At 40.0% G+C, this 24379-nt stretch overlaps 43 non-coding genes and 9 pseudogenes across 43 annotated transcripts; all 52 read right to left on the bottom strand.

Annotated features, from left to right (window-relative positions):
* Positions 1–263: 263 nt before the first annotated feature.
* On the bottom strand, positions 264–382 carry LOC146052035 (5S ribosomal RNA; annotated as a pseudogene).
* A 345-nt stretch (positions 383–727) lies between these two features.
* On the bottom strand, positions 728–846 carry LOC146051826 (5S ribosomal RNA). Its single transcript, XR_014467010.1, has one exon. It is a non-coding gene; the product is annotated as a 5S ribosomal RNA (ribosomal RNA).
* A 346-nt stretch (positions 847–1192) lies between these two features.
* On the bottom strand, positions 1193–1311 carry LOC146052001 (5S ribosomal RNA). The gene has a single exon (XR_014467168.1). It is a non-coding gene; the product is annotated as a 5S ribosomal RNA (ribosomal RNA).
* A 345-nt stretch (positions 1312–1656) lies between these two features.
* On the bottom strand, positions 1657–1775 carry LOC146052025 (5S ribosomal RNA; annotated as a pseudogene).
* Positions 1776–2120: 345 nt separating this feature from the next.
* LOC146051728 (5S ribosomal RNA) lies at positions 2121–2239 on the bottom strand. The gene has a single exon (XR_014466921.1). It is a non-coding gene; the product is annotated as a 5S ribosomal RNA (ribosomal RNA).
* Positions 2240–2584: 345 nt separating this feature from the next.
* Positions 2585–2703, bottom strand: LOC146051936 (5S ribosomal RNA). Its single transcript, XR_014467109.1, has one exon. It is a non-coding gene; the product is annotated as a 5S ribosomal RNA (ribosomal RNA).
* A 346-nt stretch (positions 2704–3049) lies between these two features.
* On the bottom strand, positions 3050–3168 carry LOC146051841 (5S ribosomal RNA). Its single transcript, XR_014467023.1, has one exon. It is a non-coding gene; the product is annotated as a 5S ribosomal RNA (ribosomal RNA).
* A 345-nt stretch (positions 3169–3513) lies between these two features.
* Positions 3514–3632, bottom strand: LOC146052036 (5S ribosomal RNA; annotated as a pseudogene).
* Positions 3633–3977: 345 nt separating this feature from the next.
* LOC146052002 (5S ribosomal RNA) lies at positions 3978–4096 on the bottom strand. The gene has a single exon (XR_014467169.1). It is a non-coding gene; the product is annotated as a 5S ribosomal RNA (ribosomal RNA).
* Positions 4097–4441: 345 nt separating this feature from the next.
* Positions 4442–4560, bottom strand: LOC146051947 (5S ribosomal RNA). Its single transcript, XR_014467119.1, has one exon. It is a non-coding gene; the product is annotated as a 5S ribosomal RNA (ribosomal RNA).
* A 345-nt stretch (positions 4561–4905) lies between these two features.
* On the bottom strand, positions 4906–5024 carry LOC146051729 (5S ribosomal RNA). Its single transcript, XR_014466922.1, has one exon. It is a non-coding gene; the product is annotated as a 5S ribosomal RNA (ribosomal RNA).
* A 346-nt stretch (positions 5025–5370) lies between these two features.
* Positions 5371–5489, bottom strand: LOC146052003 (5S ribosomal RNA). The gene has a single exon (XR_014467170.1). It is a non-coding gene; the product is annotated as a 5S ribosomal RNA (ribosomal RNA).
* Positions 5490–5834: 345 nt separating this feature from the next.
* Positions 5835–5953, bottom strand: LOC146051946 (5S ribosomal RNA). Its single transcript, XR_014467118.1, has one exon. It is a non-coding gene; the product is annotated as a 5S ribosomal RNA (ribosomal RNA).
* A 345-nt stretch (positions 5954–6298) lies between these two features.
* Positions 6299–6417, bottom strand: LOC146051731 (5S ribosomal RNA). The gene has a single exon (XR_014466923.1). It is a non-coding gene; the product is annotated as a 5S ribosomal RNA (ribosomal RNA).
* A 345-nt stretch (positions 6418–6762) lies between these two features.
* LOC146051937 (5S ribosomal RNA) lies at positions 6763–6881 on the bottom strand. Its single transcript, XR_014467110.1, has one exon. It is a non-coding gene; the product is annotated as a 5S ribosomal RNA (ribosomal RNA).
* A 346-nt stretch (positions 6882–7227) lies between these two features.
* On the bottom strand, positions 7228–7346 carry LOC146051842 (5S ribosomal RNA). The gene has a single exon (XR_014467024.1). It is a non-coding gene; the product is annotated as a 5S ribosomal RNA (ribosomal RNA).
* Positions 7347–7691: 345 nt separating this feature from the next.
* Positions 7692–7810, bottom strand: LOC146052037 (5S ribosomal RNA; annotated as a pseudogene).
* A 345-nt stretch (positions 7811–8155) lies between these two features.
* LOC146052005 (5S ribosomal RNA) lies at positions 8156–8274 on the bottom strand. Its single transcript, XR_014467172.1, has one exon. It is a non-coding gene; the product is annotated as a 5S ribosomal RNA (ribosomal RNA).
* A 345-nt stretch (positions 8275–8619) lies between these two features.
* LOC146051948 (5S ribosomal RNA) lies at positions 8620–8738 on the bottom strand. The gene has a single exon (XR_014467120.1). It is a non-coding gene; the product is annotated as a 5S ribosomal RNA (ribosomal RNA).
* A 345-nt stretch (positions 8739–9083) lies between these two features.
* Positions 9084–9202, bottom strand: LOC146051732 (5S ribosomal RNA). Its single transcript, XR_014466924.1, has one exon. It is a non-coding gene; the product is annotated as a 5S ribosomal RNA (ribosomal RNA).
* Positions 9203–9547: 345 nt separating this feature from the next.
* LOC146051853 (5S ribosomal RNA) lies at positions 9548–9666 on the bottom strand. The gene has a single exon (XR_014467034.1). It is a non-coding gene; the product is annotated as a 5S ribosomal RNA (ribosomal RNA).
* A 346-nt stretch (positions 9667–10012) lies between these two features.
* Positions 10013–10131, bottom strand: LOC146051843 (5S ribosomal RNA). The gene has a single exon (XR_014467025.1). It is a non-coding gene; the product is annotated as a 5S ribosomal RNA (ribosomal RNA).
* A 345-nt stretch (positions 10132–10476) lies between these two features.
* Positions 10477–10595, bottom strand: LOC146052038 (5S ribosomal RNA; annotated as a pseudogene).
* Positions 10596–10940: 345 nt separating this feature from the next.
* On the bottom strand, positions 10941–11059 carry LOC146051920 (5S ribosomal RNA). Its single transcript, XR_014467094.1, has one exon. It is a non-coding gene; the product is annotated as a 5S ribosomal RNA (ribosomal RNA).
* Positions 11060–11404: 345 nt separating this feature from the next.
* On the bottom strand, positions 11405–11523 carry LOC146051932 (5S ribosomal RNA). The gene has a single exon (XR_014467105.1). It is a non-coding gene; the product is annotated as a 5S ribosomal RNA (ribosomal RNA).
* Positions 11524–11869: 346 nt separating this feature from the next.
* On the bottom strand, positions 11870–11988 carry LOC146051971 (5S ribosomal RNA). The gene has a single exon (XR_014467141.1). It is a non-coding gene; the product is annotated as a 5S ribosomal RNA (ribosomal RNA).
* Positions 11989–12333: 345 nt separating this feature from the next.
* On the bottom strand, positions 12334–12452 carry LOC146051800 (5S ribosomal RNA). Its single transcript, XR_014466986.1, has one exon. It is a non-coding gene; the product is annotated as a 5S ribosomal RNA (ribosomal RNA).
* A 345-nt stretch (positions 12453–12797) lies between these two features.
* LOC146051733 (5S ribosomal RNA) lies at positions 12798–12916 on the bottom strand. The gene has a single exon (XR_014466925.1). It is a non-coding gene; the product is annotated as a 5S ribosomal RNA (ribosomal RNA).
* A 345-nt stretch (positions 12917–13261) lies between these two features.
* LOC146051938 (5S ribosomal RNA) lies at positions 13262–13380 on the bottom strand. Its single transcript, XR_014467111.1, has one exon. It is a non-coding gene; the product is annotated as a 5S ribosomal RNA (ribosomal RNA).
* A 346-nt stretch (positions 13381–13726) lies between these two features.
* Positions 13727–13845, bottom strand: LOC146051844 (5S ribosomal RNA). The gene has a single exon (XR_014467026.1). It is a non-coding gene; the product is annotated as a 5S ribosomal RNA (ribosomal RNA).
* A 345-nt stretch (positions 13846–14190) lies between these two features.
* On the bottom strand, positions 14191–14309 carry LOC146052040 (5S ribosomal RNA; annotated as a pseudogene).
* Positions 14310–14654: 345 nt separating this feature from the next.
* LOC146052007 (5S ribosomal RNA) lies at positions 14655–14773 on the bottom strand. Its single transcript, XR_014467173.1, has one exon. It is a non-coding gene; the product is annotated as a 5S ribosomal RNA (ribosomal RNA).
* A 345-nt stretch (positions 14774–15118) lies between these two features.
* Positions 15119–15237, bottom strand: LOC146051949 (5S ribosomal RNA). The gene has a single exon (XR_014467121.1). It is a non-coding gene; the product is annotated as a 5S ribosomal RNA (ribosomal RNA).
* A 345-nt stretch (positions 15238–15582) lies between these two features.
* LOC146051734 (5S ribosomal RNA) lies at positions 15583–15701 on the bottom strand. The gene has a single exon (XR_014466926.1). It is a non-coding gene; the product is annotated as a 5S ribosomal RNA (ribosomal RNA).
* Positions 15702–16047: 346 nt separating this feature from the next.
* Positions 16048–16166, bottom strand: LOC146051939 (5S ribosomal RNA). The gene has a single exon (XR_014467112.1). It is a non-coding gene; the product is annotated as a 5S ribosomal RNA (ribosomal RNA).
* A 346-nt stretch (positions 16167–16512) lies between these two features.
* Positions 16513–16631, bottom strand: LOC146052058 (5S ribosomal RNA; annotated as a pseudogene).
* Positions 16632–16976: 345 nt separating this feature from the next.
* LOC146052096 (5S ribosomal RNA) lies at positions 16977–17095 on the bottom strand (annotated as a pseudogene).
* A 345-nt stretch (positions 17096–17440) lies between these two features.
* On the bottom strand, positions 17441–17559 carry LOC146052008 (5S ribosomal RNA). Its single transcript, XR_014467174.1, has one exon. It is a non-coding gene; the product is annotated as a 5S ribosomal RNA (ribosomal RNA).
* Positions 17560–17904: 345 nt separating this feature from the next.
* Positions 17905–18023, bottom strand: LOC146051950 (5S ribosomal RNA). The gene has a single exon (XR_014467122.1). It is a non-coding gene; the product is annotated as a 5S ribosomal RNA (ribosomal RNA).
* Positions 18024–18368: 345 nt separating this feature from the next.
* LOC146051736 (5S ribosomal RNA) lies at positions 18369–18487 on the bottom strand. The gene has a single exon (XR_014466928.1). It is a non-coding gene; the product is annotated as a 5S ribosomal RNA (ribosomal RNA).
* Positions 18488–18832: 345 nt separating this feature from the next.
* LOC146051854 (5S ribosomal RNA) lies at positions 18833–18951 on the bottom strand. The gene has a single exon (XR_014467035.1). It is a non-coding gene; the product is annotated as a 5S ribosomal RNA (ribosomal RNA).
* Positions 18952–19297: 346 nt separating this feature from the next.
* On the bottom strand, positions 19298–19416 carry LOC146051846 (5S ribosomal RNA). Its single transcript, XR_014467028.1, has one exon. It is a non-coding gene; the product is annotated as a 5S ribosomal RNA (ribosomal RNA).
* A 345-nt stretch (positions 19417–19761) lies between these two features.
* On the bottom strand, positions 19762–19880 carry LOC146052041 (5S ribosomal RNA; annotated as a pseudogene).
* A 345-nt stretch (positions 19881–20225) lies between these two features.
* On the bottom strand, positions 20226–20344 carry LOC146051944 (5S ribosomal RNA). Its single transcript, XR_014467116.1, has one exon. It is a non-coding gene; the product is annotated as a 5S ribosomal RNA (ribosomal RNA).
* Positions 20345–20689: 345 nt separating this feature from the next.
* LOC146051956 (5S ribosomal RNA) lies at positions 20690–20808 on the bottom strand. The gene has a single exon (XR_014467127.1). It is a non-coding gene; the product is annotated as a 5S ribosomal RNA (ribosomal RNA).
* Positions 20809–21154: 346 nt separating this feature from the next.
* On the bottom strand, positions 21155–21273 carry LOC146051972 (5S ribosomal RNA). Its single transcript, XR_014467142.1, has one exon. It is a non-coding gene; the product is annotated as a 5S ribosomal RNA (ribosomal RNA).
* Positions 21274–21618: 345 nt separating this feature from the next.
* On the bottom strand, positions 21619–21737 carry LOC146051801 (5S ribosomal RNA). The gene has a single exon (XR_014466987.1). It is a non-coding gene; the product is annotated as a 5S ribosomal RNA (ribosomal RNA).
* Positions 21738–22082: 345 nt separating this feature from the next.
* LOC146051737 (5S ribosomal RNA) lies at positions 22083–22201 on the bottom strand. Its single transcript, XR_014466929.1, has one exon. It is a non-coding gene; the product is annotated as a 5S ribosomal RNA (ribosomal RNA).
* A 345-nt stretch (positions 22202–22546) lies between these two features.
* LOC146051952 (5S ribosomal RNA) lies at positions 22547–22665 on the bottom strand. The gene has a single exon (XR_014467123.1). It is a non-coding gene; the product is annotated as a 5S ribosomal RNA (ribosomal RNA).
* Positions 22666–23010: 345 nt separating this feature from the next.
* LOC146051738 (5S ribosomal RNA) lies at positions 23011–23129 on the bottom strand. The gene has a single exon (XR_014466930.1). It is a non-coding gene; the product is annotated as a 5S ribosomal RNA (ribosomal RNA).
* Positions 23130–23474: 345 nt separating this feature from the next.
* Positions 23475–23593, bottom strand: LOC146051941 (5S ribosomal RNA). The gene has a single exon (XR_014467113.1). It is a non-coding gene; the product is annotated as a 5S ribosomal RNA (ribosomal RNA).
* A 346-nt stretch (positions 23594–23939) lies between these two features.
* On the bottom strand, positions 23940–24058 carry LOC146051999 (5S ribosomal RNA). Its single transcript, XR_014467166.1, has one exon. It is a non-coding gene; the product is annotated as a 5S ribosomal RNA (ribosomal RNA).
* Positions 24059–24379: the final 321 nt, after the last annotated feature.

The following is a 24379-nucleotide window of genomic DNA, read 5'->3' on the forward strand; positions in this document are numbered from 1 at the left end:
TAAAAAAAATCATGTGTTGGTAATGTAAAAAGACCTACAGGACATGATATTAGCAGGGGGTCTTAAATTAAACTACTAAACAGGCTCAACACTGTTTAGCTGCCAAAAGCAGTTGGAATTGGGCCTAAACAGTGTGGTAAGTCTTTAGGTGATGGCTATTGTGTCTGTTTGACCTCTTCCAAATGTCTGTACTGGCAATAAAAAGAAAAAATTTCCAATTTAAATAGCTAAAGAATAAAAACAATTTGCCTGTAATGTGAAAAAACCTACAGCACCTGGTGTTTCCATGTGGTCTCCCACCCAAGTACTAACCAGGCCCAACACTGCTTAGCTTCCAAGATCAGAGGAGATTGGGCCTATCCAATGTGGTAGGGCTGTAGGTGAGACACAGGCACTTTTTTGCCCTCTTCTACTTCTATCACCAGGTAAGCTAATAAAAACGTTTCCTAACTGTATTGGCTTACTGAAAAAAATCATGTGTTGGTAATGTAAAAAGACCTACAGGACATGATATTAGCAGGGGGTCTTAAATTAAACTACTAAAGAGGCTCAACACTGTTTAGCTGCCAAAAGCAGTTGGAATTGGGCCTAAACAGTGTGGTAAGTCTTTAGGTGATGGCTATTGTGTCTGTTTGACCTCTTCCAAATGTCTGTACTGGCAATAAAAAGAAAAAGTTTCCAATTTAAATAGCTAGAGAATAAAAACAATTTGCCAGTAATGTGAAAAAACCTACAGCACCTGGTGTTCCCATGTGGTCTTCCACCCAAGTACTAACCAGGCCCAACACTGCTTAGCTTCCAAGATCAGACGAGATTGGGCCTATCCAATGTGGTATGGCTGTAGGTGAGATACAGGCACTTTTTTGCCCTCTTCTACTTCTATCACCAGGTAAGCTAATACAAAAGTTTCCTAACTATATTGGCTTACTGAAAAAAATCATGTGTTGGTAATGTAAAAAGACCTACATGACATGATATTAGCAGGGGGTCTTAAATTAAACTACAAAAGAGGCTCAACACTGTTTAGCTGCCAAAAGCAGTTGGAAATTGAGCCTAAACAGTGTGGTAAGTCTTTAGGTGATGGCTATTGTGTCTGTTTGACCTCTTCCAAATGTCTGTGCTGGCAATAAAAAGAAAAAGTTTCCAATATAAATAGCTAGAGAATAAAAACAATTTGCCAGTAATGTGAAAAAACCTACAGCACCTGGTGTTCCCAGTTGGTCTCCCACCCAAGTGCTAACCAGGCCCAACACTGCTTAGCTTCCAAGATCAGACGAGATTGGGCCTATCCAATGTGGTATGGCTGTAGGTGAGATACAGGCACTTTTTTGCCCTCTTCTACTTCTATCACCAGGTAAGCTAATATAAAAGTTTCCTAACTGTATTGGCTTACTAAAAAAAATCATGTGTTGGTAATGTAAAAAGACCTACAGGACATGATATTAGCAGGGGGTCTTAAATTAAACTACTAAACAGGCTCAACACTGTTTAGCTGCCAAAAGCAGTTGGAATTGGGCCTAAACAGTGTGGTAAGTCTTTAGGTGATGGCTATTGTATCTGTTTGACCTCTTCCAAATGTCTGTACTGGCAATAAAAAGAAAAAGTTTCCAATTTAAATAGCTAGAGAATAAAAACAATTTGCCTGTAATGTGAAAAAACCTACAGCACCTGGTGTTCCCACGTGGTCTCCCACCCAAGTACTAACCAGGCCCAACACTGCTTAGCTTCCAAGATCAGACGAGATTGGGCCTAGCCAATGTGGTAGGGTTGTAGGTGAGTTAAAAGCTTTTTTTTGCCCTCTTCGACTTCTATCACCAGCTAAGCTAATACAAAAGTTTCCTAACTGTATTGGCTTACTGAAAAAAATCATGTGTTGGTAATGTAAAAAGACCTACAGGACATGATATTAGCAGGGGGTCTTAAATTAAACTACAAAAGAGGCTCAACACTGTTTAGCTGCCAAAAGCAGTTGGAATTGAGCCTAAACAGTGTGGTAAGTCTTTAGGTGATGGCTATTGTGTCTGTTTGACCTCTTCCAAATGTCTGTGCTGGCAATAAAAAGAAAAAGTTTCCAATATAAATAGCTAGAGAATAAAAACAATTTGCCAATAATGTGAAAAAACCTACAGCACCTGGTGTTCCCATGTGGTCTCCCACCCAAGTACTAACCAGGCCCAACACTGCTTAGCTTCCAAGATCAGACGAGATTGGGCCTATCCAATGTGGTATGGCTGTAGGTGAGATACAGGCACTTTTTTGCCCTCTTCTACTTCTATCACCAGGTAAGCTAATACAAAAGTTTCCTAACTGTATTGGCTTACTGAAAAAAATCATGTGTTGGTAATGTAAAAAGACCTACAGGACATGATATTAGCAGGGGGTCTTAAATTAAACTACAAAAGAGGCTCAACACTGTTTAGCTGCCAAAAGCAGTTGGAATTGAGCCTAAACAGTGTGGTAAGTCTTTAGGTGATGGCTATTGTGTCTGTTTGACCTCTTCCAAATGTCTGTGCTGGCAATAAAAAGAAAAAGTTTCCAATATAAATAGCTAGAGAATAAAAACAATTTGCCAGTAATGTGAAAAAACCTACAGCACCTGGTGTTCCCAGTTGGTCTCCCACCCAAGTACTAACCAGGCCCAACACTGCTTAGCTTCCAAGATCAGACGAGATTGGGCCTATCCAATGTGGTAGGGCTGTAGGTGAGATACAGGCACTTTTTTGCCCTCTTCTACTTCTATCACAAGGTAAGCTAATAAAAAAGTTTCCTAACTGTATTGGCTTACTTAAAAAAAATCATGTGTTGGTAATGTAAAAAGACCTACAGGACATGATATTAGCAGGGGGTCTTAAATTAAACTACTAAACAGGCTCAACACTGTTTAGCTGCCAAAAGCAGTTGGAATTGAGCCTAAACAGTGTGGTAAGTCTTTAGGTGATGGCTATTGTGTCTGTTTGACCTCTTCCAAATGTCTGTGCTGGCAATAAAACGAAAAAGTTTCCAATATAAATAGCTAGAGAATAAAAACAATTTGCCTGTAATGTGAAAAAACCTACAGCACCTGGTGTTCCCATGTGGTCTCCCACCCAAGTACTAACCAGGCCCAACACTGCTTAGCTTCCAAGATCAGACGAGATTGGGCCTATCCAATGTGGTAGGGCTGTAGGTGAGATACAGGCACTTTTTTGCCCTCTTCTACTTCTATCACCAGGTAAGCTAATATAAAAGTTTCCTAACTGTATTGGCTTACTAAAAAAAATCATGTGTTGGTAATGTAAAAAGACCTACAGGACATGATATTAGCAGGGGGTCTTAAATGAAACTACAAAAGAGGCTCAACACTGTTTAGCTGCCAAAAGCAGTTGGAATTGAGCCTAAACAGTGTGGTAAGTCTTTAGGTGATGGCTATTGTGTCTGTTTGACCTCTTCCAAATGTCTGTGCTGGCAATAAAAAGAAAAAGTTTCCAATTTAAATAGCTAGAGAATAAAAACAATTTTCCTGTAATGTGAAAAAACCTACAGCACCTGGTGTTCCCATGTGGTCTCCCACCCAAGTACTAACCAGGCCCAACACTGCTAAGCTTCAAAGATCAGACGAGATTGGGCCTATTCAATGTGGTATGGCTGTAGGTGAGATACAGGCACTTTTTTGCCCTCTTCTACTTCTATCACCAGGTAAGCTAATACAAAAGTTTCCTAACTGTATTGGCTTACTAAAAAAAATCATGTGTTGGTAATGTAAAAAGACCTACAGGACATGATATTAGCAGGGGGGCTTAAATTAAACTACAAAAGAGGCTCAACACTGTTTAGCTGCCAAAAGCAGTTGGAATTGAGCCTAAACAGTGTGGTAAGTCTTTAGGTGATGGCTATTGTGTCTGTTTGACCTCTTCCAAATGTCTGTGCTGGCAATAAAAAGAAAAAGTTTCCAATATAAATAGCTAGAGAATAAAAACAATTTGCCAGTAATGTGAAAAAACCTACAGCACCTGGTGTTCCCAGTTGGTCTCCCACCCAAGTGCTAACCAGGCCCAACACTGCTTAGCTTCCAAGATCAGACGAGATTGGGCCTATCCAATGTGGTATGGCTGTAGGTGAGATACAGGCACTTTTTTGCCCTCTTCTACTTCTATCACCAGGTAAGCTAATATAAAAGTTTCCTAACTGTATTGGCTTACTAAAAAAAATCATGTGTTGGTAATGTAAAAAGACCTACAGGACATGATATTAGCAGGGGGTCTTAAATTAAACTACTAAACAGGCTCAACACTGTTTAGCTGCCAAAAGCAGTTGGAATTGGGCCTAAACAGTGTGGTAAGTCTTTAGGTGATGGCTATTGTGTCTGTTTGACCTCTTCCAAATGTCTGTACTGGCAATAAAAAGAAAAAGTTTCCAATTTAAATAGCTAGAGAATAAAAACAATTTGCCTGTAATGTGAAAAAACCTACAGCACCTGGTGTTCCCACGTGGTCTCCCACCCAAGTACTAACCAGGCCCAACACTGCTTAGCTTCCAAGATCAGACGAGATTGGGCCTAGCCAATGTGGTAGGGCTGTAGGTGAGTTAAAAGCTTTTTTTTGCCCTCTTCTACTTCTATCACCAGCTAAGCTAATACAAAAGTTTCCTAACTGTATTGGCTTACTGAAAAAAATCATGTATTGGTAATGTAAAAAGACCTACAGGACATGATATTAGCAGGGGGTCTTAAATTAAACTACAAAAGAGGCTCAACACTGTTTAGCTGCCAAAAGCAGTTGGAATTGAGCCTAAACAGTGTGGTAAGTCTTTAGGTGATGGCTATTGTGTCTGTTTGACCTCTTCCAAATGTCTGTGCTGGCAATAAAAAGAAAAAGTTTCCAATATAAATAGCTAGAGAATAAAAACAATTTGCCAATAATGTGAAAAAACCTACAGCACCTGGTGTTCCCATGTGGTCTCCCACCCAAGTACTAACCAGGCCCAACACTGCTTAGCTTCCAAGATCAGACGAGATTGGGCCTATCCAATGTGGTATGGCTGTAGGTGAGATACAGGCACTTTTTTGCCCTCTTCTACTTCTATCACCAGGTAAGCTAATACAAAAGTTTCCTAACTGTATTGGCTTACTGAAAAAAATCATGTGTTGGTAATGTAAAAAGACCTACATGACATGATATTAGCAGGGGGTCTTAAATTAAACTACAAAAGAGGCTCAACACTGTTTAGCTGCCAAAAGCAGTTGGAAATTGAGCCTAAACAGTGTGGTAAGTCTTTAGGTGATGGCTATTGTGTCTGTTTGACCTCTTCCAAATGTCTGTGCTGGCAATAAAAAGAAAAAGTTTCCAATATAAATAGCTAGAGAATAAAAACAATTTGCCAGTAATGTGAAAAAACCTACAGCACCTGGTGTTCCCAGTTGGTCTCCCACCCAAGTGCTAACCAGGCCCAACACTGCTTAGCTTCCAAGATCAGACGAGATTGGGCCTATCCAATGTGGTATGGCTGTAGGTGAGATACAGGCACTTTTTTGCCCTCTTCTACTTCTATCACCAGGTAAGCTAATATAAAAGTTTCCTAACTGTATTGGCTTACTAAAAAAAATCATGTGTTGGTAATGTAAAAAGACCTACAGGACATGATATTAGCAGGGGGTCTTAAATTAAACTACTAAACAGGCTCAACACTGTTTAGCTGCCAAAAGCAGTTGGAATTGGGCCTAAACAGTGTGGTAAGTCTTTAGGTGATGGCTATTGTGTCTGTTTGACCTCTTCCAAATGTCTGTACTGGCAATAAAAAGAAAAAGTTTCCAATTTAAATAGCTAGAGAATAAAAACAATTTGCCTGTAATGTGAAAAAACCTACAGCACCTGGTGTTCCCACGTGGTCTCCCACCCAAGTACTAACCAGGCCCAACACTGCTTAGTTTCCAAGATCAGACGAGATTGGGCCTAGCCAATGTGGTAGGGCTGTAGGTGAGTTAAAAGCTTTTTTTTGCCCTCTTCTACTTCTATCACCAGCTAAGCTAATACAAAAGTTTCCTAACTGTATTGGCTTACTGAAAAAAATCATGTGTTGGTAATGTAAAAAGACCTACAGGACATGATATTAGCAGGGGGTCTTAAATTAAACTACAAAAGAGGCTCAACACTGTTTAGCTGCCAAAAGCAGTTGGAATTGAGCCTAAACAGTGTGGTAAGTCTTTAGGTGATGGCTATTGTGTCTGTTTGACCTCTTCCAAATGTCTGTGCTGGCAATAAAAAGAAAAAGTTTCCAATATAAATAGCTAGAGAATAAAAACAATTTGCCAATAATGTGAAAAAACCTACAGCACCTGGTGTTCCCATGTGGTCTCCCACCCAAGTACTAACCAGGCCCAACACTGCTTAGCTTCCAAGATCAGACGAGATTGGGCCTATCCAATGTGGTATGGCTGTAGGTGAGATACAGGCACTTTTTTGCCCTCTTCTACTTCTATCACCAGGTAAGCTAATACAAAAGTTTCCTAACTGTATTGGCTTACTGAAAAAAATCATGTGTTGGTAATGTAAAATGACCTACAGGACATGATATTAGCAGGGGGTCTTAAATTAAACTACAAAAGAGGCTCAACACTGTTTAGCTGCCAAAAGCAGTTGGAATTGAGCCTAAACAGTGTGGTAAGTCTTTAGGTGATGGCTATTGTGTCTGTTTGACCTCTTCCAAATGTCTGTGCTGGCAATAAAAAGAAAAAGTTTCCAATATAAATAGCTAGAGAATAAAAACAATTTGCCAGTAATGTGAAAAAACCTACAGCACCTGGTGTTCCCAGTTGGTCTCCCACCCAAGTACTAACCAGGCCCAACACTGCTTAGCTTCCAAGATCAGACGAGATTGGGCCTATCCAATGTGGTAGGGCTGTAGGTGAGATACAGGCACTTTTTTGCCCTCTTCTACTTCTATCACAAGGTAAGCTAATAAAAAAGTTTCCTAACTGTATTGGCTTACTTAAAAAAAATCATGTGTTGGTAATGTAAAAAGACCTACAGGACATGATATTAGCAGGGGGTCTTAAATTAAACTACTAAACAGGCTCAACACTGTTTAGCTGCCAAAAGCAGTTGGAATTGAGCCTAAACAGTGTGGTAAGTCTTTAGGTGATGGCTATTGTGTCTGTTTGACCTCTTCCAAATGTCTGTGCTGGCAATAAAACGAAAAAGTTTCCAATATAAATAGCTAGAGAATAAAAACAATTTGCCTGTAATGTGAAAAAACCTACAGCACCTGGTGTTCCCATGTGGTCTCCCACCCAAGTACTAACCAGGCCCAACACTGCTTAGCTTCCAAGATCAGACGAGATTGGGCCTATCCAATGTGGTAGGGCTGTAGGTGAGATACAGGCACTTTTTTGCCCTCTTCTACTTCTATCACCAGGTAAGCTAATATAAAAGTTTCCTAACTGTATTGGCTTACTAAAAAAAATCATGTGTTGGTAATGTAAAAAGACCTACAGGACATGATATTAGCAGGGGGTCTTAAATGAAACTACAAAAGAGGCTCAACACTGTTTAGCTGCCAAAAGCAGTTGGAATTGAGCCTAAACAGTGTGGTAAGTCTTTAGGTGATGGCTATTGTGTCTGTTTGACCTCTTCCAAATGTCTGTGCTGGCAATAAAAAGAAAAAGTTTCCAATTTAAATAGCTAGAGAATAAAAACAATTTTCCTGTAATGTGAAAAAACCTACAGCACCTGGTGTTCCCATGTGGTCTCCCACCCAAGTACTAACCAGGCCCAACACTGCTAAGCTTCAAAGATCAGACGAGATTGGGCCTATTCAATGTGGTATGGCTGTAGGTGAGATACAGGCACTTTTTTGCCCTCTTCTACTTCTATCACCAGGTAAGCTAATACAAAAGTTTCCTAACTGTATTGGCTTACTAAAAAAAATCATGTGTTGGTAATGTAAAAAGACCTACAGGACATGATATTAGCAGGGGGGCTTAAATTAAACTACAAAAGAGGCTCAACACTGTTTAGCTGCCAAAAGCAGTTGGAATTGAGCCTAAACAGTGTGGTAAGTCTTTAGGTGATGGCTATTGTGTCTGTTTGACCTCTTCCAAATGTCTGTGCTGGCAATAAAAAGAAAAAGTTTCCAATATAAATAGCTAGAGAATAAAAACAATTTGCCAGTAATGTGAAAAAACCTACAGCACCTGGTGTTCCCAGTTGGTCTCCCACCCAAGTGCTAACCAGGCCCAACACTGCTTAGCTTCCAAGATCAGACGAGATTGGGCCTATCCAATGTGGTATGGCTGTAGGTGAGATACAGGCACTTTTTTGCCCTCTTCTACTTCTATCACCAGGTAAGCTAATATAAAAGTTTCCTAACTGTATTGGCTTACTAAAAAAAATCATGTGTTGGTAATGTAAAAAGACCTACAGGACATGATATTAGCAGGGGGTCTTAAATTAAACTACTAAACAGGCTCAACACTGTTTAGCTGCCAAAAGCAGTTGGAATTGGGCCTAAACAGTGTGGTAAGTCTTTAGGTGATGGCTATTGTGTCTGTTTGACCTCTTCCAAATGTCTGTACTGGCAATAAAAAGAAAAAGTTTCCAATTTAAATAGCTAGAGAATAAAAACAATTTGCCTGTAATGTGAAAAAACCTACAGCACCTGGTGTTCCCACGTGGTCTCCCACCCAAGTACTAACCAGGCCCAACACTGCTTAGCTTCCAAGATCAGACGAGATTGGGCCTAGCCAATGTGGTAGGGCTGTAGGTGAGTTAAAAGCTTTTTTTTGCCCTCTTCTACTTCTATCACCAGCTAAGCTAATACAAAAGTTTCCTAACTGTATTGGCTTACTGAAAAAAATCATGTATTGGTAATGTAAAAAGACCTACAGGACATGATATTAGCAGGGGGTCTTAAATTAAACTACAAAAGAGGCTCAACACTGTTTAGCTGCCAAAAGCAGTTGGAATTGAGCCTAAACAGTGTGGTAAGTCTTTAGGTGATGGCTATTGTGTCTGTTTGACCTCTTCCAAATGTCTGTGCTGGCAATAAAAAGAAAAAGTTTCCAATATAAATAGCTAGAGAATAAAAACAATTTGCCAATAATGTGAAAAAACCTACAGCACCTGGTGTTCCCATGTGGTCTCCCACCCAAGTACTAACCAGGCCCAACACTGCTTAGCTTCCAAGATCAGACGAGATTGGGCCTATCCAATGTGGTATGGCTGTAGGTGAGATACAGGCACTTTTTTGCCCTCTTCTACTTCTATCACCAGGTAAGCTAATACAAAAGTTTCCTAACTGTATTGGCTTACTGAAAAAAATCATGTGTTGGTAATGTAAAAAGACCTACAGGACATGATATTAGCAGGGGGTCTTAAATTAAACTACAAAAGAGGCTCAACACTGTTTAGCTGCCAAAAGCAGTTGGAATTGAGCCTAAACAGTGTGGTAAGTCTTTAGGTGATGGCTATTGTGTCTGTTTGACCTCTTCCAAATGTCTGTGCTGGCAATAAAAAGAAAAAGTTTCCAATATAAATAGCTAGAGAATAAAAACAATTTGCCAGTAATGTGAAAAAACCTACAGCACCTGGTGTTCCCAGTTGGTCTCCCACCCAAGTACTAACCAGGCCCAACACTGCTTAGATTCCAAGATCAGACGAGATTGGGCCTATCCAATGTGGTAGGGCTGTAGGTGAGATACAGGCACTTTTTTGCACTCTTCTACTTCTATCACAAGGTAAGCTAATAAAAAAGTTTCCTAACTGTATTGGCTTACTTAAAAAAAATCATGTGTTGGTAATGTAAAAAGACCTACAGGACATGATATTAGCAGGGGGTCTTAAATTAAACTACTAAACAGGCTCAACACTGTTTAGCTGCCAAAAGCAGTTGGAATTGAGCCTAAACAGTGTGGTAAGTCTTTAGGTGATGGCTATTGTGTCTGTTTGACCTCTTCCAAATGTCTGTGCTGGCAATAAAACGAAAAAGTTTCCAATATAAATAGCTAGAGAATAAAAACAATTTGCCTGTAATGTGAAAAAACCTACAGCACCTGGTGTTCCCATGTGGTCTCCCACCCAAGTACTAACCAGGCCCAACACTGCTTAGCTTCCAAGATCAGACGAGATTGGGCCTATCCAATGTGGTAGGGCTGTAGGTGAGATACAGGCACTTTTTTGCCCTCTTCTACTTCTATCACCAGGTAAGCTAATATAAAAGTTTCCTAACTGTATTGGCTTACTAAAAAAAATCATGTGTTGGTAATGTAAAAAGACCTACAGGACATGATATTAGCAGGGGGTCTTAAATGAAACTACAAAAGAGGCTCAACACTGTTTAGCTGCCAAAAGCAGTTGGAATTGAGCCTAAACAGTGTGGTAAGTCTTTAGGTGATGGCTATTGTGTCTGTTTGACCTCTTCCAAATGTCTGTGCTGGCAATAAAAAGAAAAAGTTTCCAATTTAAATAGCTAGAGAATAAAAACAATTTTCCTGTAATGTGAAAAAACCTACAGCACCTGGTGTTCCCATGTGGTCTCCCACCCAAGTACTAACCAGGCCCAACACTGCTAAGCTTCAAAGATCAGACGAGATTGGGCCTATTCAATGTGGTATGGCTGTAGGTGAGATACAGGCACTTTTTTGCCCTCTTCTACTTCTATCACCAGGTAAGCTAATACAAAAGTTTCCTAACTGTATTGGCTTACTAAAAAAAATCATGTGTTGGTAATGTAAAAAGACCTACAGGACATGATATTAGCAGGGGGGCTTAAATTAAACTACAAAAGAGGCTCAACACTGTTTAGCTGCCAAAAGCAGTTGGAATTGAGCCTAAACAGTGTGGTAAGTCTTTAGGTGATGGCTATTGTGTCTGTTTGACCTCTTCCAAATGTCTGTGCTGGCAATAAAAAGAAAAAGTTTCCAATATAAATAGCTAGAGAATAAAAACAATTTGCCAGTAATGTGAAAAAACCTACAGCACCTGGTGTTCCCAGGTGGTCTCCCACCCAAGTACTAACCAGGCCCAACACTGCTTAGCTTCCAAGATCAGACGAGATTGGGCCTATCCAATGTGGTATGGCTGTAGGTGAGATACAGGCACTTTTTTGCCCTCTTCTACTTCTATCACCAGGTAAGCTAATACAAAAGTTTCCTAACTGTATTGGCTTACTAAAAAAAATCATGTGTTGGTAATGTAAAAAGACCTACAGGACATGATATTAGCAGGGGGGCTTAAATTAAACTACAAAAGAGGCTCAACACTGTTTAGCTGCCAAAAGCAGTTGGAATTGAGCCTAAACAGTGTGGTAAGTCTTTAGGTGATGGCTATTGTGTCTGTTTGACCTCTTCCAAATGTCTGTGCTGGCAATAAAAAGAAAAAGTTTCCAATTTAAATAGCTAGAGAATAAAAACAATTTGCCAGTAATGTGAAAAAACCTACAGCACCTGGTGTTCCCAGGTGGTCTCCCACCCAAGTACTAACCAGGCCCAACACTGCTTAGCTTCCAAGATCAGACGAGATTGGGCCTATCCAATGTGGTATGGCTGTAGGTGAGATACAGGCACTTTTTTGCCCTCTTCTACTTCTATCACCAGGTAAGCTAATAAAAAAGTTTCCTAACTGTATTGGCTTACTTAAAAAAAATCATGTGTTGGTAATGTAAAAAGACCTACAGGACATGATCTTAGCAGGGGGTCTTAAATTAAACTACTAAACAGGCTCAACACTGTTTAGCTGCCAAAAGCAGTTGGAATTGGGCCTAAACAGTGTGGTAAGTCTTTAGGTGATGGCTATTGTGTCTGTTTGACCTCTTCCAAATGTCTGTACTGGCAATAAAAAGAAAAAATGTCCAATTTAAATAGCTAGAGAATAAAAACAATTTGCCTGTAATGTGAAAAAACCTACAGCACCTGGTGTTCCCATGTGGTCTCCCACCCAAGTACTAACCAGTCCCAACACTGCTTAGCTTCCAAGATCAGACGAGATTGGGCCTATCCAATGTGGTATGGCTGTAGGTGAGATACAGGCACTTTTTTGCCCTCTTCTACTTCTATCACCAGGTAAGCTAATAAAAAAGTTTCCTAACTGTATTGGCTTACTGAAAAAAATCATGTGTTGGTAATGTAAAAAGACCTACAGGACATGATATTAGCAGGGGGTCTTAAATTAAACTACTAAAGAGGCTCAACACTGTTTAGCTGCCAGAAGCAGTTGGAATTGGGCCTAAACAGTGTGGTAAGTCTTTAGGTGATGGCTATTGTGTCTGTTTGACCTCTTCCAAATGTCTGTACTGGCAATAAAAAGAAAAAGTTTCCAATTTAAATAGCTAGAGAATAAAAACAATTTGCCTGTAATGTGAAAAAACCTACAGCACCTGGTGTTCCCATGTGGTCTCCCACCCAAGTACTAACCAAGCCCAACACTGCTTAGCTTCCAAGATCAGACGAGATTGGGACTATCCAATGTGGTATGGCTGTAGGTGAGATACAGGCACTTTTTTGCCCTCTTCTACTTCTATCACCAGGTAAGCTAATAAAAAAGTTTCCTAACTGTATTGGCTTACTGAAAAAAATCATGTGTTGGTAATGTAAAAAGACCTACAGGACATTATATTAGCAGGGGGTCTTAAATTAAACTACTAAAGAGGCTCAACACTGTTTAGCTGCCAAAAGCAGTTGGAATTGGGCCTAAACAGTGTGGTAAGTCTTTAGGTGATTGCTATTGTGTCTGTTTGACCTCTTCCAAATGTCTGTACTGGCAATAAAAAGAAAAAGTTTCCAATTTAAATAGCTAGAGAATAAAAACAATTTGCCTGTAATGTGAAAAAACCTACAGCACCTGGTGTTCCCATGTGGTCTCCCACCCAAGTACTAACCAGGCCCAACACTGCTTAGCTTCCAAGATCAGACGAGATTGGGCCTATCCAATGTGGTATGGCTGTAGGTGAGACACAGGCACTTTTTTGCCCTCTTCTACTTCTATCACCAGGTAAGCTAATAAAAAAGTTTCCTAACTGTATTGGCTTACTGAAAAAAATCATGTGTTGGTAATGTAAAAAGACCTACAGGACATGATATTAGCAGGGGGTCTTAAATTAAACTACAAAAGAGGCTCAACACTGTTTAGCTGCCAAAAGCAGTTGGAATTGAGCCTAAACAGTGTGGTAAGTCTTTAGGTGATGGCTATTGTGTCTGTTTGACCTCTTCCAAATGTCTGTGCTGGCAATAAAAAGAAAAAGTTTCCAATATAAATAGCTAGAGAATAAAAACAATTTGCCAGTAATGTGAAAAAACCTACAGCACCTGGTGTTCCCAGTTGGTCTCCCACCCAAGTACTAACCAGGCCCAACACTGCTTAGCTTCCAAGATCAGACGAGATTGGGCCTATCCAATGTGGTAGGGCTGTAGGTGAGATACAGGCACTTTTTTGCCCTCTTCTACTTCTATCACAAGGTAAGCTAATAAAAAAGTTTCCTAACTGTATTGGCTTACTTAAAAAAAATCATGTGTTGGTAATGTAAAAAGACCTACAGGACATGATATTAGCAGGGGGTCTTAAATTAAACTACTAAACAGGCTCAACACTGTTTAGCTGCCAAAAGCAGTTGGAATTGAGCCTAAACAGTGTGGTAAGTCTTTAGGTGATGGCTATTGTGTCTGTTTGACCTCTTCCAAATGTCTGTGCTGGCAATAAAACGAAAAAGTTTCCAATATAAATAGCTAGAGAATAAAAACAATTTGCCTGTAATGTGAAAAAACCTACAGCACCTGGTGTTCCCATGTGGTCTCCCACCCAAGTACTAACCAGGCCCAACACTGCTTAGCTTCCAAGATCAGACGAGATTGGGCCTATCCAATGTGGTAGGGCTGTAGGTGAGATACAGGCACTTTTTTGCCCTCTTCTACTTCTATCACCAGGTAAGCTAATATAAAAGTTTCCTAACTGTATTGGCTTACTAAAAAAAATCATGTGTTGGTAATGTAAAAAGACCTACAGGACATGATATTAGCAGGGGGTCTTAAATGAAACTACAAAAGAGGCTCAACACTGTTTAGCTGCCAAAAGCAGTTGGAATTGAGCCTAAACAGTGTGGTAAGTCTTTAGGTGATGGCTATTGTGTCTGTTTGACCTCTTCCAAATGTCTGTGCTGGCAATAAAAAGAAAAAGTTTCCAATTTAAATAGCTAGAGAATAAAAACAATTTTCCTGTAATGTGAAAAAACCTACAGCACCTGGTGTTCCCATGTGGTCTCCCACCCAAGTACTAACCAGGCCCAACACTGCTAAGCTTCAAAGATCAGACGAGATTGGGCCTATTCAATGTGGTATGGCTGTAGGTGAGATACAGGCACTTTTTTGCCCTCTTCTACTTCTATCACCAGGTAAGCTAATACAAAAGTTTCCTAACTGTATTGGCTTACTAAAAAAAATCATGTGTTGGTAATGTAAAAAGACCTACAGGACATGATATTAGCAGGGGGGCTTAAATTAAACTACAAAAGAGGCTCAACACTGTTTAGCTGCCAAAAGCAGTTGGAATTGAGCCTAAACAGTGTGGTAAGTCTTTAGGTGATGGCTATTGTGTCTGTTTGACCTCTTCCAAATGTCTGTGCTGGCAATAAAAAGAAAAAGTTTCCAATATAAATAGCTAGAGAATAAAAACAATTTGCCAGTAATGTGAAAAAACCTACAGCACCTGGTGTTCCCAGTTGGTCTCCCACCCAAGTGCTAACCAGGCCCAACACTGCTTAGCTTCCAAGATCAGACGAGATTGGGCCTATCCAATGTGGTATGGCTGTAGGTGAGATACAGGCACTTTTTTGCCCTCTTCTACTTCTATCACCAGGTAAGCTAATATAAAAGTTTCCTAACTGTATTGGCTTACTAAAAAAAATCATGTGTTGGTAATGTAAAAAGACCTACAGGACATGATATTAGCAGGGGGTCTTAAATTAAACTACTAAACAGGCTCAACACTGTTTAGCTGCCAAAAGCAGTTGGAATTGGGCCTAAACAGTGTGGTAAGTCTTTAGGTGATGGCTATTGTGTCTGTTTGACCTCTTCCAAATGTCTGTACTGGCAATAAAAAGAAAAAGTTTCCAATTTAAATAGCTAGAGAATAAAAACAATTTGCCTGTAATGTGAAAAAACCTACAGCACCTGGTGTTCCCACGTGGTCTCCCACCCAAGTACTAACCAGGCCCAACACTGCTTAGCTTCCAAGATCAGACGAGATTGGGCCTAGCCAATGTGGTAGGGCTGTAGGTGAGTTAAAAGCTTTTTTTTGCCCTCTTCTACTTCTATCACCAGCTAAGCTAATACAAAAGTTTCCTAACTGTATTGGCTTACTGAAAAAAATCATGTATTGGTAATGTAAAAAGACCTACAGGACATGATATTAGCAGGGGGTCTTAAATTAAACTACAAAAGAGGCTCAACACTGTTTAGCTGCCAAAAGCAGTTGGAATTGAGCCTAAACAGTGTGGTAAGTCTTTAGGTGATGGCTATTGTGTCTGTTTGACCTCTTCCAAATGTCTGTGCTGGCAATAAAAAGAAAAAGTTTCCAATATAAATAGCTAGAGAATAAAAACAATTTGCCAATAATGTGAAAAAACCTACAGCACCTGGTGTTCCCATGTGGTCTCCCACCCAAGTACTAACCAGGCCCAACACTGCTTAGCTTCCAAGATCAGACGAGATTGGGCCTATCCAATGTGGTATGGCTGTAGGTGAGATACAGGCACTTTTTTGCCCTCTTCTACTTCTATCACCAGGTAAGCTAATACAAAAGTTTCCTAACTGTATTGGCTTACTGAAAAAAATCATGTGTTGGTAATGTAAAAAGACCTACATGACATGATATTAGCAGGGGGTCTTAAATTAAACTACAAAAGAGGCTCAACACTGTTTAGCTGCCAAAAGCAGTTGGAAATTGAGCCTAAACAGTGTGGTAAGTCTTTAGGTGATGGCTATTGTGTCTGTTTGACCTCTTCCAAATGTCTGTGCTGGCAATAAAAAGAAAAAGTTTCCAATATAAATAGCTAGAGAATAAAAACAATTTGCCAGTAATGTGAAAAAACCTACAGCACCTGGTGTTCCCAGTTGGTCTCCCACCCAAGTACTAACCAGGCCCAACACTGCTTAGCTTCCAAGATCAGACGAGATTGGGCCTATCCAATGTGGTAGGGCTGTAGGTGAGATGCAGGCACTTTTTTGCCCTCTTCTACTTCTATCACAAGGTAAGCTAATAAAAAAGTTTCCTAACTGTATTGGCTTACTTAAAAAAAATCATGTGTTGGTAATGTAAAAAGACCTACAGGACATGATATTAGCAGGGGGTCTTAAATGAAACTACAAAAGAGGCTCAACACTGTTTAGCTGCCAAAAGCAGTTGGAATTGAGCCTAAACAGTGTGGTAAGTCTTTAGGTGATGGCTATTGTGTCTGTTTGACCTCTTCCAAATGTCTGTGCTGGCAATAAAAAGAAAAAGTTTCCAATATAAATAGCTAGAGAATAAAAACAATTTGCCAGTAATGTGAAAAAACCTACAGCACCTGGTGTTCCCAGTTGGTCTCCCACCCAAGTGCTAACCAGGCCCAACACTGCTTAGCTTCCAAGATCAGACGAGATTGGGCCTATCCAATGTGGTAGGGCTGTAGGTGAGATACAGGCACTTTTTTGCCCTCTTCTACTTCTATCACCAGGTAAGCTAATATAAAAGTTTCCTAACTGTATTGGCTTACTAAAAAAAATCATGTGTTGGTAATGTAAAAAGACCTACAGGACATGATATTAGCAGGGGGTCTTAAATGAAACTACAAAAGAGGCTCAACACTGTTTAGCTGCCAAAAGCAGTTGGAATTGAGCCTAAACAGTGTGGTAAGTCTTTAGGTGATGGCTATTGTGTCTGTTTGACCTCTTCCAAATGTCTGTGCTGGCAATAAAAAGAAAAAGTTTCCAATTTAAATAGCTAGAGAATAAAAACAATTTTCCTGTAATGTGAAAAAACCTACAGCACCTGGTGTTCCCATGTGGTCTCCCACCCAAGTACTAACCAGGCCCAACACTGCTAAGCTTCAAAGATCAGACGAGATTGGGCCTATTCAATGTGGTACGGATGTAGGTGAGATACTGGCACTTTTTTGCCCTCTTCTACTTCTATCACCAGGTAAGCTAATACAAAAGTTTCCTAACTGTATTGGCTTACTAAAAAAAATCATGTGTTGGTAATGTAAAAAGACCTACAGGACATGATATTAGCAGGGGGGCTTAAATTAAACTACAAAAGAGGCTCAACACTGTTTAGCTGCCAAAAGCAGTTGGAATTGAGCCTAAACAGTGTGGTAAGTCTTTAGGTGATGGCTATTGTGTCTGTTTGACCTCTTCCAAATGTCTGTGCTGGCAATAAAAAGAAAAAGTTTCCAATATAAATAGCTAGAGAATAAAAACAATTTGCCAGTAATGTGAAAAAACCTACAGCACCTGGTGTTCCCAGTTGGTCTCCCACCCAAGTGCTAACCAGGCCCAACACTGCTTAGCTTCCAAGATCAGACGAGATTGGGCCTATCCAATGTGGTATGGCTGTAGGTGAGATACAGGCACTTTTTTGCCCTCTTCTACTTCTATCACCAGGTAAGCTAATATAAAAGTTTCCTAACTGTATTGGCTTACTAAAAAAAATCATGTGTTGGTAATGTAAAAAGACCTACAGGACATGATATTAGCAGGGGGTCTTAAATTAAACTACTAAACAGGCTCAACACTGTTTAGCTGCCAAAAGCAGTTGGAATTGGGCCTAAACAGTGTGGTAAGTCTTTAGGTGATGGCTATTGTGTCTGTTTGACCTCTTCCAAATGTCTGTACTGGCAATAAAAAGAAAAAGTTTCCAATTTAAATAGCTAGAGAATAAAAACAATTTGCCTGTAATGTGAAAAAACCTACAGCACCTGGTGTTCCCACGTGGTCTCCCACCCAAGTACTAACCAGGCCCAACACTGCTTAGCTTCCAAGATCAGACGAGATTGGGCCTAGCCAATGTGGTAGGGCTGTAGGTGAGTTAAAAGCTTTTTTTTGCCCTCTTCTACTTCTATCACCAGCTAAGCTAATACAAAAGTTTCCTAACTGTATTGGCTTACTGAAAAAAATCATGTATTGGTAATGTAAAAAGACCTACAGGACATGATATTAGCAGGGGGTCTTAAATTAAACTACAAAAGAGGCTCAACACTGTTTAGCTGCCAAAAGCAGTTGGAATTGAGCCTAAACAGTGTGGTAAGTCTTTAGGTGATGGCTATTGTGTCTGTTTGACCTCTTCCAAATGTCTGTGCTGGCAATAAAAAGAAAAAGTTTCCAATATAAATAGCTAGAGAATAAAAACAATTTGCCAATAATGTGAAAAAACCTACAGCACCTGGTGTTCCCATGTGGTCTCCCACCCAAGTACTAACCAGGCCCAACACTGCTTAGCTTCCAAGATCAGACGAGATTGGGCCTATCCAATGTGGTATGGCTGTAGGTGAGATACAGGCACTTTTTTGCCCTCTTCTACTTCTATCACCAGGTAAGCTAATACAAAAGTTTCCTAACTGTATTGGCTTACTGAAAAAAATCATGTGTTGGTAATGTAAAAAGACCTACAGGACATGATATTAGCAGGGGGTCTTAAATTAAACTACAAAAGAGGCTCAACACTGTTTAGCTGCCAAAAGCAGTTGGAATTGAGCCTAAACAGTGTGGTAAGTCTTTAGGTGATGGCTATTGTGTCTGTTTGACCTCTTCCAAATGTCTGTGCTGGCAATAAAAAGAAAAAGTTTCCAATATAAATAGCTAGAGAATAAAAACAATTTGCCAGTAATGTGAAAAAACCTACAGCACCTGGTGTTCCCAGTTGGTCTCCCACCCAAGTACTAACCAGGCCCAACACTGCTTAGATTCCAAGATCAGACGAGATTGGGCCTATCCAATGTGGTAGGGCTGTAGGTGAGATACAGGCACTTTTTTGCACTCTTCTACTTCTATCACAAGGTAAGCTAATAAAAAAGTTTCCTAACTGTATTGGCTTACTTAAAAAAAATCATGTGTTGGTAATGTAAAAAGACCTACAGGACATGATATTAGCAGGGGGTCTTAAATTAAACTACTAAACAGGCTCAACACTGTTTAGCTGCCAAAAGCAGTTGGAATTGAGCCTAAACAGTGTGGTAAGTCTTTAGGTGATGGCTATTGTGTCTGTTTGACCTCTTCCAAATGTCTGTGCTGGCAATAAAACGAAAAAGTTTCCAATATAAATAGCTAGAGAATAAAAACAATTTGCCTGTAATGTGAAAAAACCTACAGCACCTGGTGTTCCCATGTGGTCTCCCACCCAAGTACTAACCAGGCCCAACACTGCTTAGCTTCCAAGATCAGACGAGATTGGGCCTATCCAATGTGGTAGGGCTGTAGGTGAGATACAGGCACTTTTTTGCCCTCTTCTACTTCTATCACCAGGTAAGCTAATATAAAAGTTTCCTAACTGTATTGGCTTACTAAAAAAAATCATGTGTTGGTAATGTAAAAAGACCTACAGGACATGATATTAGCAGGGGGTCTTAAATGAAACTACAAAAGAGGCTCAACACTGTTTAGCTGCCAAAAGCAGTTGGAATTGAGCCTAAACAGTGTGGTAAGTCTTTAGGTGATGGCTATTGTGTCTGTTTGACCTCTTCCAAATGTCTGTGCTGGCAATAAAAAGAAAAAGTTTCCAATTTAAATAGCTAGAGAATAAAAACAATTTTCCTGTAATGTGAAAAAACCTACAGCACCTGGTGTTCCCATGTGGTCTCCCACCCAAGTACTAACCAGGCCCAACACTGCTAAGCTTCAAAGATCAGACGAGATTGGGCCTATTCAATGTGGTATGGCTGTAGGTGAGATACAGGCACTTTTTTGCCCTCTTCTACTTCTATCACCAGGTAAGCTAATACAAAAGTTTCCTAACTGTATTGGCTTACTAAAAAAAATCATGTGTTGGTAATGTAAAAAGACCTACAGGACATGATATTAGCAGGGGGGCTTAAATTAAACTACAAAAGAGGCTCAACACTGTTTAGCTGCCAAAAGCAGTTGGAATTGAGCCTAAACAGTGTGGTAAGTCTTTAGGTGATGGCTATTGTGTCTGTTTGACCTCTTCCAAATGTCTGTGCTGGCAATAAAAAGAAAAAGTTTCCAATATAAATAGCTAGAGAATAAAAACAATTTGCCAGTAATGTGAAAAAACCTACAGCACCTGGTGTTCCCAGGTGGTCTCCCACCCAAGTACTAACCAGGCCCAACACTGCTTAGCTTCCAAGATCAGACGAGATTGGGCCTATCCAATGTGGTATGGCTGTAGGTGAGATACAGGCACTTTTTTGCCCTCTTCTACTTCTATCACCAGGTAAGCTAATACAAAAGTTTCCTAACTGTATTGGCTTACTAAAAAAAATCATGTGTTGGTAATGTAAAAAGACCTACAGGACATGATATTAGCAGGGGGGCTTAAATTAAACTACAAAAGAGGCTCAACACTGTTTAGCTGCCAAAAGCAGTTGGAATTGAGCCTAAACAGTGTGGTAAGTCTTTAGGTGATGGCTATTGTGTCTGTTTGACCTCTTCCAAATGTCTGTGCTGGCAATAAAAAGAAAAAGTTTCCAATTTAAATAGCTAGAGAATAAAAACAATTTGCCAGTAATGTGAAAAAACCTACAGCACCTGGTGTTCCCAGGTGGTCTCCCACCCAAGTACTAACCAGGCCCAACACTGCTTAGCTTCCAAGATCAGACGAGATTGGGCCTATCCAATGTGGTATGGCTGTAGGTGAGATACAGGCACTTTTTTGCCCTCTTCTACTTCTATCACCAGGTAAGCTAATAAAAAAGTTTCCTAACTGTATTGGCTTACTTAAAAAAAATCATGTGTTGGTAATGTAAAAAGACCTACAGGACATGATCTTAGCAGGGGGTCTTAAATTAAACTACTAAACAGGCTCAACACTGTTTAGCTGCCAAAAGCAGTTGGAATTGGGCCTAAACAGTGTGGTAAGTCTTTAGGTGATGGCTATTGTGTCTGTTTGACCTCTTCCAAATGTCTGTACTGGCAATAAAAAGAAAAAATGTCCAATTTAAATAGCTAGAGAATAAAAACAATTTGCCTGTAATGTGAAAAAACCTACAGCACCTGGTGTTCCCATGTGGTCTCCCACCCAAGTACTAACCAGTCCCAACACTGCTTAGCTTCCAAGATCAGACGAGATTGGGCCTATCCAATGTGGTATGGCTGTAGGTGAGATACAGGCACTTTTTTGCCCTCTTCTACTTCTATCACCAGGTAAGCTAATAAAAAAGTTTCCTAACTGTATTGGCTTACTGAAAAAAATCATGTGTTGGTAATGTAAAAAGACCTACAGGACATGATATTAGCAGGGGGTCTTAAATTAAACTACTAAAGAGGCTCAACACTGTTTAGCTGCCAGAAGCAGTTGGAATTGGGCCTAAACAGTGTGGTAAGTCTTTAGGTGATGGCTATTGTGTCTGTTTGACCTCTTCCAAATGTCTGTACTGGCAATAAAAAGAAAAAGTTTCCAATTTAAATAGCTAGAGAATAAAAACAATTTGCCTGTAATGTGAAAAAACCTACAGCACCTGGTGTTCCCATGTGGTCTCCCACCCAAGTACTAACCAAGCCCAACACTGCTTAGCTTCCAAGATCAGACGAGATTGGGACTATCCAATGTGGTATGGCTGTAGGTGAGATACAGGCACTTTTTTGCCCTCTTCTACTTCTATCACCAGGTAAGCTAATAAAAAAGTTTCCTAACTGTATTGGCTTACTGAAAAAAATCATGTGTTGGTAATGTAAAAAGACCTACAGGACATTATATTAGCAGGGGGTCTTAAATTAAACTACTAAAGAGGCTCAACACTGTTTAGCTGCCAAAAGCAGTTGGAATTGGGCCTAAACAGTGTGGTAAGTCTTTAGGTGATTGCTATTGTGTCTGTTTGACCTCTTCCAAATGTCTGTACTGGCAATAAAAAGAAAAAGTTTCCAATTTAAATAGCTAGAGAATAAAAACAATTTGCCTGTAATGTGAAAAAACCTACAGCACCTGGTGTTCCCATGTGGTCTCCCACCCAAGTACTAACCAGGCCCAACACTGCTTAGCTTCCAAGATCAGACGAGATTGGGCCTATCCAATGTGGTATGGCTGTAGGTGAGACACAGGCACTTTTTTGCCCTCTTCTACTTCTATCACCAGGTAAGCTAATAAAAAAGTTTCCTAACTGTATTGGCTTACTGAAAAAAATCATGTGTTGGTAATGTAAAAAGACCTACAGGACATGATATTAGCAGGGGGTCTTAAATTAAACTACTAAAGAGGCTCAACACTGTTTAGCTGCCAAAAGCAGTTGGAATTGGGCCTAAACAGTGTGGTAAGTCTTTAGGTGATGGCTATTGTGTCTGTTTGACCTCTTCCAAATGTCTGTACTGGCAATAAAAAGAAAAAGTTTCCAATTTAAATAGCTAGAGAATAAAAACAATTTGCCAGTAATGTGAAAAAACCTACAGCACCTGGTGTTCCCACGTGGTCTCCCACCCAAGTACTAACCAGGCCCAACACTGCTTAGCTTCCAAGATCAGACGAGATTGGGCCTAGCCAATGTGGTAGGGCTGTAGGTGAGTTAAAAGCTTTTTTTTGCCCTCTTCTACTTCTATCACCAGCTAAGCTAATACAAAAGTTTCCTAACTGTATTGGCTTACTGAAAAAAATCATGTGTTGGTAATGTAAAAAGACCTACAGGACATGATATTAGCAGGGGGTCTTAAATTAAACTACAAAAGAGGCTCAACACTGTTTAGCTGCCAAAAGCAGTTGGAATTGAGCCTAAACAGTGTGGTAAGTCTTTAGGTGATGGCTATTGTGTCTGTTTGACCTCTTCCAAATGTCTGTGCTGGCAATAAAAAGAAAAAGTTTCCAATATAAATAGCTAGAGAATAAAAACAATTTGCCAATAATGTGAAAAAACCTACAGCACCTGGTGTTCCCATGTGGTCTCCCACCCAAGTACTAACCAGGCCCAACACTGCTTAGCTTCCAAGATCAGACGAGATTGGGCCTATCCAATGTGGTATGGCTGTAGGTGAGATACAGGCACTTTTTTGCCCTCTTCTACTTCTATCACCAGGTAAGCTAATACAAAAGTTTCCTAACTGTATTGGCTTACTGAAAAAAATCATGTGTTGGTAATGTAAAAAGACCTACAGGACATGATATTAGCAGGGGGTCTTAAATTAAACTACAAAAGAGGCTCAACACTGTTTAGCTGCCAAAAGCAGTTGGAATTGAGCCTAAACAGTGTGGTAAGTCTTTAGGTGATGGCTATTGTGTCTGTTTGACCTCTTCCAAATGTCTGTGCTGGCAATAAAAAGAAAAAGTTTCCAATATAAATAGCTAGAGAATAAAAACAATTTGCCAGTAATGTGAAAAAACCTACAGCACCTGGTGTTCCCAGTTGGTCTCCCACCCAAGTACTAACCAGGCCCAACACTGCTTAGCTTCCAAGATCAGACGAGATTGGGCCTATCCAATGTGGTAGGGCTGTAGGTGAGATGCAGGCACTTTTTTGCCCTCTTCTACTTCTATCACAAGGTAAGCTAATAAAAAAGTTTCCTAACTGTATTGGCTTACTTAAAAAAAATCATGTGTTGGTAATGTAAAAAGACCTACAGGACATGATATTAGCAGGGGGTCTTAAATGAAACTACAAAAGAGGCTCAACACTGTTTAGCTGCCAAAAGCAGTTGGAATTGAGCCTAAACAGTGTGGTAAGTCTTTAGGTGATGGCTATTGTGTCTGTTTGACCTCTTCCAAATGTCTGTGCTGGCAATAAAAAGAAAAAGTTTCCAATATAAATAGCTAGAGAATAAAAACAATTTGCCAGTAATGTGAAAAAACCTACAGCACCTGGTGTTCCCAGTTGGTCTCCCACCCAAGTGCTAACCAGGCCCAACACTGCTTAGCTTCCAAGATCAGACGAGATTGGGCCTATTCAATGTGGTATGGCTGTAGGTGAGATACAGGCACTTTTTTGCCCTCTTCTACTTCTATCACCAGGTAAGCTAATACAAAAGTTTCCTAACTGTATTGGCTTACTAAAAAAAATCATGTGTTGGTAATGTAAAAAGACCTACAGGACATGATATTAGCAGGGGGGCTTAAATTAAACTACAAAAGAGGCTCAACACTGTTTAGCTGCCAAAAGCAGTTGGAATTGAGCCTAAACAGTGTGGTAAGTCTTTAGGTGATGGCTATTGTGTCTGTTTGACCTCTTCCAAATGTCTGTGCTGGCAATAAAAAGAAAAAGTTTCCAATATAAATAGCTAGAGAATAAA

This window comes from Crinia signifera, unplaced genomic scaffold, assembly GCF_055691185.1.
Source record: "Crinia signifera unplaced genomic scaffold, ASM5569118v1 HAP2_SCAFFOLD_105, whole genome shotgun sequence".
NCBI lineage: Eukaryota > Metazoa > Chordata > Amphibia > Anura > Myobatrachidae > Crinia > Crinia signifera.